The 10,381-nt window shown below is 37.0% G+C and overlaps 1 long non-coding RNA gene across 1 annotated transcript; it reads right to left on the bottom strand.

Moving 5' to 3' along the window:
• Nucleotides 1-3,864: 3,864 nt before the first annotated feature.
• LOC148113460 (uncharacterized) lies at nucleotides 3,865-10,017 on the bottom strand. The gene is made up of 2 exons (XR_015728240.1): nucleotides 9,637-10,017; nucleotides 3,865-5,321 (listed from the first exon to the last, which is right to left on the bottom strand). It is a non-coding gene; the product is annotated as an uncharacterized LOC148113460 (long non-coding RNA).
• Nucleotides 10,018-10,381: the final 364 nt, after the last annotated feature.

Genomic DNA, 10,381 nt, shown 5'->3' with positions numbered 1-10,381 from the left:
AATCCACTCTATCAAAGGCCTTCTCCGCATCCAAAAAGACCAGCACTGCAGAAATCTGTTTATTCTTATCAAGATATTCCAATAAGTCTATTACTTGCCTTACATTGTCCTTCATGTATCTACCCTCAATAAATCCCGCTTGGTCCTCATGAATCACCTTTTGGATTACTGGCATCAACCTGTTGGCTAATACCTTCGCGTAAATTTTATAGTCTGTATTCAAAAGAGATATTGGTCTGTAGTTCTCTGGTTTTTTAGGACCAACTTGTTCTTTTGGTATCAAAGATATATAAGCAGTTGTCCAGGATGGGGGTATTTTACCCCCTTGTTGAATATTGCAAAATAAATCTCTAAGTTGTCCCACCATTTCAGCTTGTAAAGTTTTATAATACACTGCAGTCAAACCATCCGTGCCAGGAGCTTTGGCTGTTTTTAGCTGTTTAATTGCTGCTGTTATCTCCTCCTCTGTTATAGGATAATTCATTCTTTCCTTTTGTTGATCAGTAATTTTTGTAACTCTCTTATCCTTTAAATATTTTTCTATAAGTCCATTCTGCACCTCATCTTTGGCATATAGTTTAGTGTAATAATCCACAAAAGCTTCTTTAATTAGTTTTTGTTGAAAGATTTCTTTCCCTCCAATATCAATACTATCAATAGTCCGTATACTTTGTTTTTTCCTCAATGTGTAAGCCAACCATCTGCCCGGTTTATTAGCATTGCAAAATGTATTATGCTTCGCGTATTGTAAACTTGTTGCAACTTGTTCCGCCATAAGCATTTGGAATTGGTCTTTCAAAAGTTTTATAGCACTTCGTATTCTTTCATCTGTTGGGTTTTTAATAAGTAACTGTTCTTTATTCTTTATTTCCATTTCCAACTCAGATCTTTTCTTTTGTCGGAACAGTCTATGTTTAGAATTCATGTAGATAAGTACCCCTCTCATATAAGCTTTACTTGCATCCCAAACAATTTCAACTGGGGTACCTTTATTCAAATTTATTTCAAAAAATTCTTTCAAATGCTTTTTAAGTTCTATTATATTTTTTTCATATCTAAACAGGTTCTCGTTTAATCTCCAAGAACGTCTCTCAACCTTATCCATCTCGATTTCTATCCATACAGGACTATGATCAGTCAAAATTCTTGGAAAAATCTTTGTTCTTTTTGTCTTAACAAGTAGATCATTTGACAACAAGATAAAATCAATCCTAGAAAAAGATCTATGTCTATCAGAAAAAAAAGTGTAATCCAATTCATTTGGGTTATGTATTCTCCAAACATCTTTTAGTTCCATATCTTCTTTCATATCAAAAAAGGTCTGTGGTAATCTAATTCTAGACTTTGCCAAGCTCTTTTTATCTAATTTAGAATCAATTACTCCATTCCAATCTCCCATAATTAAAATAGATCTGTAGTCCCATTGCAATATTTTAGTATGTAACATCTTGTAAAAATAATCCTGTTGTTGGTTGGGAGCATAAATTCCAATCAAAAGAATTTGACCATTTGCTGTAAACAATTCAATTGCTACAAATCTACCATCTTGATCTACTTCTATAACTTTTGCTGTTAATTTTTTATTTACATAAATAACCACACCATTCTTTTTCTGCGAAGTTGAAGATATATAATGTGCTCCTAGTTTTGAGTTTATCAAATATTTTTGATCTTGAGTTGTAATGTGCGTTTCTTGTAAACATATTATATCATTATTAAATTGTTTCAAATATGTAAATAATTTTTTCCTTTTCTGTGCTGAATTCAACCCATTGACATTCCAAGATAAACACTTAAAGGTCATTAGCCTCTTCATGGAGCGCGGAGCAATATGCTTGAAGTTCATCCACAAGCTTCGATCTCGCTCCTCCCATAGCGCCAATCTCTTGTGCAGTGCTCTTAACTGCCTTCTTGTCTTGTCTTTCCTGTTGTTGTTGTTGCTTCTGTTTAAGTAGCTTGGATTGAGCTCTAGTTATACGTTGATCTTTAACTTCAGTCAACTGAATCAAATCCAAAATTGGAGAAGAATCCAGCGATGGCTCACTCAGAATACCTCCTTCTGCACCTTGCACGTTTTCTAATTCCTGCTTAGACTGTTCTTTCAATTGCCTCTCTTCACTCTCCTTAATCTCCAGAACTGTAGATGTACGTGGAGATGGTGTTCTTTCCATAAGAATAGTACTGTAAAAGTGTTGCGCCTTCTCCACGGTATTCAACCGATATCCTTCTCCCTTATATCTGAAAATTACCCCAGCTGGTGCATCCCACCGGAAGGGTATCTGTAAATTTTTCAATTCCTTAACAAGAAAACCAAATTCTTTTCTAGCTTTCAGCATTTTAGGAGGTAACTCTTTAAAAATTACAAGCCGTGAGCCCCCCACTTGTATAGAGGTGTGGAAAGATTTTTGCAGGATATCATTTCTAATTTCTCTCTCAGTAAAGTATATGACCACATCTCTGGGTAATTGTCTTTGCCTGGCCACCCAAGAGTTCACTCTGTAAATTTTATCTATTTTATGAAATACCAAATCAGGATTAACTTGTAGAATCTTAGCCAGGGCTTCAGAGCAAACTTGTCTCAAGTCCTGTCTTTCCTCCTCTCGAATTCCCCGAAGCCGTATGGCAAATTCCATCGCCCGGAATTGTATCATAACAATCTCATCTTCAATTCTCTGCATTTTATTGTCAACTTCATCAATTTTATAATCATTGTCTTTCATCCTAACATTAACTTCTGATTTAAATTCTTCAACTTTAAAATCAACTTTCCCAATAAAATCTGCCAGGCCAGACGCCACTTCTGATATTTTTTTGGTCACCATAATTTGATTCTGTTTCACCATGTCTTTAATTTCATTAATTTCCTGCAAAAATTCCTGATGTGATTTTTGAAGTTCCTGTTGTGATTCTTGAAATTTATCATCCAAAGTTTTAGAAATAAATTCTTTTAAATCTGCCACATCAAATTCTTTTTTCTGAGTTTGTAACTGTTGAGCAGGGGGAAGTTGCGTTTGCTGTTTGTGTGTGGGGGATCCCCCCCCTAATGCCTTCCCTTCCTGCTTCTTTGAAGCCATCCTGGCTCGTGATCTAGTTTTTCTAAAGAGGGAGGTTCCTTTTCCTTTCCCTCCTGCACAAAGACTTCTAAAAAAGTCCCCCAGATTTGATCAAACAAGGGTTAAAATAAAGCAAAGTCCAATATTGAAAAGGGAAAAAATTTCCCAGTTATTTCTCTTGTAACAAGCAAGGCAGCTTAGTAGCAACTTGGAAACTTTGTAGCAAAACAAAGTAACTTCACCAATCCACACTCGCTGGCTCGTTAACTCTGAAGCTAGGCGCCATGTTTTTTCAAAGCACTTTCACTCATTTGCATTTTCTCAGATTGAAAAGTCAACAAAGTGCTAATACTTGCATTTCCAAATTTCAGGATTCAGGTAGTTTCGCTGTTTATTAAAGCTGGTTCTTTCGCTTTAAGTTTCCTGCAGCCGGCTTGTTCTGCAGAAGCAGAATCGTCCCACGCCGCCCGGAGTCTCAGCAGGTTGGAAGGGAGCCGCGCCTGTTTCCTCCCCAGAAACAATTCCCTGGGGGGTTACAGGGGCTCGACCTGTGCCCTGCTATCTCTCCTCCAACAATCCTCAGGATTTTGAAGTTTTCGAGCCGCTTCTCGATCGCGAAGCGGCTCTACAGGCGGCGGGGCTGGCGGAGCTTCAAAGAGCGCCGCCGTCGCCGAAGACAAGGAAACCGGAAGTCCGTATTCCAATGTTCTATTATATTAGCTTCCTTGTACAATTATCTACTTTACCCTTTTTGTCTTAATGTGGTCGACAGGTAAATCCCATTATCGTTTTAAAGAGACAAAGACCGAAATAAGCCTGTACAGAGTTTATTCTTTGCAAAGGGACTTTCTCTCTAAAGTAGAGAAAGACGGAAATAAAACAATTTACACAAGTTTTTATAGTCTTCAGGACATTCAGAATACACGTCAATAAAGTACCTTGGGAATCAGTTCCAGATCTTACATAACATCTTATATAACATATGCAGTACATAATTCCACCCTGGAAATTCCCCAATTCCCAACAGAAATACCCCTCAAAAACATCAATTGCGTACTTCCTTTAATTAATAAGGGCAAGTTAACCCAGGAACGTATTTCCTGCAAAACAGACATCTTCTCAAAAACAGGAATTACACATTTCCTTTCTCATGTTCTTAAATGTCAGCTAAATTATATAATCAGGTTATACAAAGTAAAACAAAACCTTAACATGATTTCAAAATGGCGTAACTCAGGTTATGCTTTTACAGGAATAATTCCTATTTTTCTCACAATCCCCAATTCTCCTCTTCATTATCTTTTATTTCTGTAAACTAAGAATATCCTGTAACAGTATAGAAACTCCTCTCTATACAATAGGTAATTTGGTCAATACCATGTTACCACATAAAAACATTAACTTGGAGAGAACTTATATCCTTAGACATAGAAAATGTAACCCTTCCTCCAAAATCCAAAACTTCTTGTATGAAGGTATATAATTACCAAATAGCTCAGTACATTGCTTATATAAAAATTCCATTCTATTTGTAAGGCCAATGTATTGAGGAACTATCTCATATGTACGTTTGCACTTGGCACACATCATCTTCAAAAGATGACTTAATACATATCTCAGCTTCCTCAGTGGTGTCTATTAGGGTTAGTGGTGTTTCTATAAAAGAATAACGGTGCTCGAATTCAGTATGGAAACATAGCTGCTACCATGTTATAGGGTAACTAGGCAACACAGCCAAAATCCCCATTCCTATCCACACCTGTAAAATAACAAACATTACCACAAAAAACCCCATTATTCCTAGTGAACTAGCTCCCCCAACATCAATCAATCAAGGAGAACTTACATCCACTGGATATCAAAACATAGATTTACACCAATCAATAATATCTTTCCTCAATACAATCAAAAACACAACAAGAATTATTACCACTCCTAGCCAAATACAAATCTCTTCATAAAACTCTTCTTCCATCCATTGGTCATCAATCATCTAAAGGTTTGTCATCAAAAAGTCAATTTAAGAGGGTTTGCAGGTTCCGTAGCAACTGTCCTTCCATAAGGCAAAGCCACCAATCCCTTGACTCTGGAATAGCATACCCAAATTTGTTCCTTAGTCCTTACAGCCGATTCAGTAGTCAGCAAAACTTGGAACGGTCCTTTCCACACCAGCTGCAACTTCTTCTCAGTAATGGCTTTTATCGGACCCAGTCTCCACTTTTGTATTCATGTGCTTGGAAATCAAGAGGTAGATTCTGTCCTTTTTACCTTAAATGAGAAAAACACTGGGACAGTCCCTGTATATATACTTTCAGAAAAAACATCCTTCAATTCTATCCTAGGCATCTCAACTTTCCCCACATATGGCCATCCAAACATCATTTCATACATAGATATCCCCAGATCTTTCCTAGGACTAGTTCCTATTCTTAATAGAGCTAAAGGCAAACACTTCATTCAAAGTAGTTGAAACTCTAACATTAATTTTTAAACAATAAATGTAATTACCAATCAATTCCTAATTGTTCCATAAGCTTCATCACCTTGGACAATGAAATGTATACCCCTATCACTATATTTGGGTATTATTCGCTCTAATATGATTTAACAATCTTCTTTACACAAAGAAAGGCTTCAACCTATCCAGTAAAATAATCCACTATTATTATTACATATATCAATGGTCACACCACCAGCATTTCAATGTAATCTACTTAGATTCATTGAAAAGGCCAAATGGTCAAATCTCTACATATTTTTTACATACATATTTTCTACATACACAATGTATTCATTTCCGTACCATTTGTATAACTATTGTATACACACCCCTAAACACATATATGCATATACATTTAATAAAATCAATAAGTGCTTGCGTTCCCCAATAGGTTCCCTCATGCACTCATTCAATCACATTCCACATCACAACTTTAGTAAAAATTTGCACTCCATTTTAGTAATCCATTTCCCATTCACTTACACACCCCTTCATCCACTATTTATATAATATCAAGTTTAGAAGGATCCCCAGCTGCTTTTAAAACAGCTGTGATAAGTTCCACCTATCGCAATTCCTTTTACTAAATATCAACCCCCTTTCAATCCAGATTATCCCAAAAGTATGTAAGATACCATAAGCATAGTTTAAATCAACATAAATATTCCCTACCTCATTAATTAATATGTGCAATGCTTACAATAAAGCAAAAACCTCACATATCTGCACTGACCATTCAAACGGTAACTTTCCACCTTCCAATATCTCAATAGTGTCTCCATTCACAACTGCATCTCATCCAGTCTCATCCCATTCTCAATTCATTTATTCATAACCACACAATTTCATTCCGCATCTTCCCATCTCTCTCTCCTATTGGTCAAGAGAACCAAACTCTCTTGAAACAATTTTAAAAAACCTAGCATTTGTGCACCACCTTTTTAGTTCCCAGTTCACATGCAAACCAACATTCCTTTGGCTATACCATCTTCCACTACTACAAACAAGTGGAAATTTTTCCTTAAACCAGGCAAACATAACACTGGAGCAACACTATATTTTACTTTCTTCAACTCTTCAACCTTCAACCTTCAACCTTTCTTCCAAACAACTTAGTTTAAAATTAACTATCAATAAATCAATAGAGTCTCAATAAATACTCAACTCTCCCCACTTCAGAGGAATCACACCACACTTCTATCAAAAATTAGCTAAACTATTTCCACAAGCTTCAAAAAAATGCAAAGCTTAATCTAAATTCACTAGTCTATACAGACAAACTTACAAGTAACTTCCTAGCTAACCAGACCAAAAGTCATCTTTACCTTTTACCAGTAATTCTTCCCTCAAGGAAACATCCTTTACCTAGACAACACTAAGCTAAAATAACATAGTCAACTATTCCCCAGACTATCCAGTATCTAGTATCTAGAAATCTCCTTCTCAGCATTCAAAATCATTTAAAATACACAGACACAAAAACATAAAAGAGGGTAATAAAAAACTTCAAAAAGCAAACGAAAATCACCTAATAGAGGTACTCCGGATCTCTACTCCCAAAAACTTTTCAAACATTCAATGTCACTTCTCTAAAGCAGAACAGGAAATACATCTGCATAGCTGCCAATGCAGTCAGAAACAATGCAGGATCAAATCACCCATTCGCCCCTCCTTTCTCTCAGACAAACTCAACAAAGGAAAAAAAAATGTGTAAAAGGGAAAACAAACCGCACCTTCCCTCCCCCCTTTTTCACTTCTCTTATTCAGAACAAAAAGACGGGGAAATATAGAGAAGAAAAATACTACTCCTGTCTCTAATTAACATCGCAAATACCTCTACCTAATCCTACTTCTCCATAGGATCTCTCTCATCTCTCACTTGCTCATTCACACACTTGCTATTACAACATAACAACAACTACAACAACAAACTCTTGCCACTCACTATTTCAATATACAAAAGGAAATTTCTCAGGGGTTCAACGCACAGGCATTCACAAATATCAGGATCACTTTACCACCCCCATTTAAGGGCTTACCACACACTCATATTTATTCTGCAATCAGACCTTTTAGTGTATTCCAACGCACACATGCCTTTTCCCTACCAATACAAATACTTCAGGGAGCTTTATTATCATTCTCATTATTATTATTTTTTTAAGACAATGAGCTCTATTGCCTAAACAACTCTCATTACACACACATACCATTTAACAACATTTGCAAACCTGGAATAAAACCTGGAAAGGTTCCATCCCTTCAGATACCCATTTCAGTTTTATCCTTGACATCTTGTAGCCCATTCCTCAAGCAGTGGAAAACTTCAGGATGCGGTTTTTAATCAAAAACTTGATTTTGGGCCCTAACCACACCTGTCCTCCACAGCTCCAGACTTAAGCCAAGAAGGTCACTTAATTAGCCAGCACACACATATCACCATCTCATCACATTAATCAAAGACAAAATATTCGCATTCAACCTCAGGTAAGAAGAACAATAAACCTTCCTTACTACATTCCTACAGAGTTTTCTGCCTCATCCAAGAACAATAAAGATCTGTATACCAAACTCACATCCCAGAAGAGACAATGCATCTCTCCCAAGCAGATTAAGACCTACTTCTAGAACAAATATCACATCCAAACGTATAATACACTTTTTGCTTTCCAATCCACCAACACTAGACTTTTTTCCACTGGTGTAATCCTCTCCCAATTCCAGGACACTGTCGCCACATTGCAATCGAAGTTTCACAAAACCTTTTCCTCTTCTAGTCTTGGCCTCATCCCTATTCACATAGACCTTTTAAGCTTCTTTCAACAGAGCAGCAATATCAGTAGTAGCTTCTGTATGTCTGGCCATGATTTCGTCACAAATTTCATTTTCATTAAGGACTCATAAGCCGGCGTTTCAGGAGAAAGACCAGTGTGCTTATTCAAATTGTCCTTAATATTTTCCAGAAACACAGACGGTGTTTCTTCCCACAACTGTTCCACCTCAAAAACTTTTGTTTCTTCCTTGAGGTACAGCTGTCTTAACTCCCTCCATTTGTTCCCGATCAGCTAAATTATTATTATTCCAACCAGGATCAACTAATGGAGACTTAACATCTGCAGCAACGGGCTGAACAGCCCCCACTTGGGTTTTTATCAAAAAAAAAAACCATAGCTGCCTTTCGAATTTGTGACCTCTCCCCAGGGGAGAACAAATAACCAAATATACACTGTAACTCTGCAAAAGTATACAGATTGGGTCTCAAGAACAAATCCAATGACTCAGACAACTTAATCAGATCCGCTTAGAAAGACGGCATATTTCTTTTATAATCTTCCAGATCAGAAGATGTCAAAGACTCATTCACAAAAGCCGCAATACCATTCAGCATTCCTCTTAAAGGAAACATTCCTTTAGTTTGTGAACATGTAACATGAGAAGAAGTGGATGGATTCTGTTTCACAGTTACTAACAATTCACCCAACTCCTTTTCCAACTGCCTATATTACTGCCCTGCTAAAGTCTCTTCCTTTCGGCTCCCAGCAACAACATCAATTTCACCCACAACTTGGATTATACGAAGGAGTGGGAGGTGGGCATGTAGCATAAGCTAAAGGATCCCAACCTTCCTCTTCTTCTTCCTTCCCATACAAAACTCTAGAACTTCTCGGGGAAGAGGAGTTAAACTACTGAACATGGAACTGAGGTTCAACATATAACAATTGAACTTTCAACTTCTTTTTTCACCAAAACTTTCTTCAAAGCATTGATCCAATATGGGTCTGACTCCCCAAACGTACTCCACCTATAATTAGGCTGTATCAACACAAACGTCAGCCAAACCTCCTTACAATAATTAATCATAGTCACCTTATCTAATACCTTTGTACAAGCTTCCAACCAATCCTCTAACCACTAATGGAGATATGGGGGATGGAGGATATTTCAGTCTCAGCAGCACTTTTCCCTAGTAAAGTCCCCATACTTTCCCCAACCGGTATTACACTAATTATACACACAAATCATACAGGCCACACACACAAACATACACAAATCCAAACCACCAAAAAGAAAACATATACTCACTCCTGGTGCACCGAAGTCTTCAGGAACGTTCCTCTCTGTCCAGGCATTCAGGTCTCTGCCTCAAGGTTCATAGAAAAGCAATTCCGGCTGGAAAGGAAATAACCCCATCTCACTGAAATCAGTGTTATGTGCGCACGCAGGGAAATCCCTTCCAGACAGAATGTTTTCAGTCCCTTCGGGCGCCAATTGTGGTCGACAGGTAAATCCCATTATCGTTTTAAAGAGACAAAGACCGAAATAAGCCTGTACAGAGTTTATTCTTTGCAAAGGGACTTTCTCTCTAAAGTAGAGAAAGACGGAAATAAAACAATTTACACAAGTTTTTATAGTCTTCAGGACATTCAGAATACACGTCAATAAAGTACCTTGGGAATCAGTTCCAGATCTTACATAACATCTTATATAACATATGCAGTACATAATTCCACCCTGGAAATTCCCCAATTCCCAACAGAAATACCCCTCAAAAACATCAATTGCGTACTTCCTTTAATTAATAAGGGCAAGTTAACCCAGGAACGTATTTCCTGCAAAACAGACATCTTCTCAAAAACAGGAATTACACATTTCCTTTCTCATGTTCTTAAATGTCAGCTAAATTATATAATCAGGTTATACAAAGTAAAACAAAACCTTAACATGATTTCAAAATGGCGTAACTCAGGTTATGCTTTTACAGGAATAATTCCTATTTTTCTCACACTTAACCATCTGTTTTAAACCATCTTTAACACCTTAAGAAAAA

Source organism: Pantherophis guttatus, chromosome 5 (genome assembly GCF_059756535.1).
Source record: "Pantherophis guttatus breed Tessera chromosome 5, ASM5975653v1, whole genome shotgun sequence".
Taxonomy (NCBI): Eukaryota; Metazoa; Chordata; class Lepidosauria; order Squamata; family Colubridae; genus Pantherophis; species Pantherophis guttatus.
This window is presented reverse-complemented; position numbering and strand designations above follow the sequence as displayed.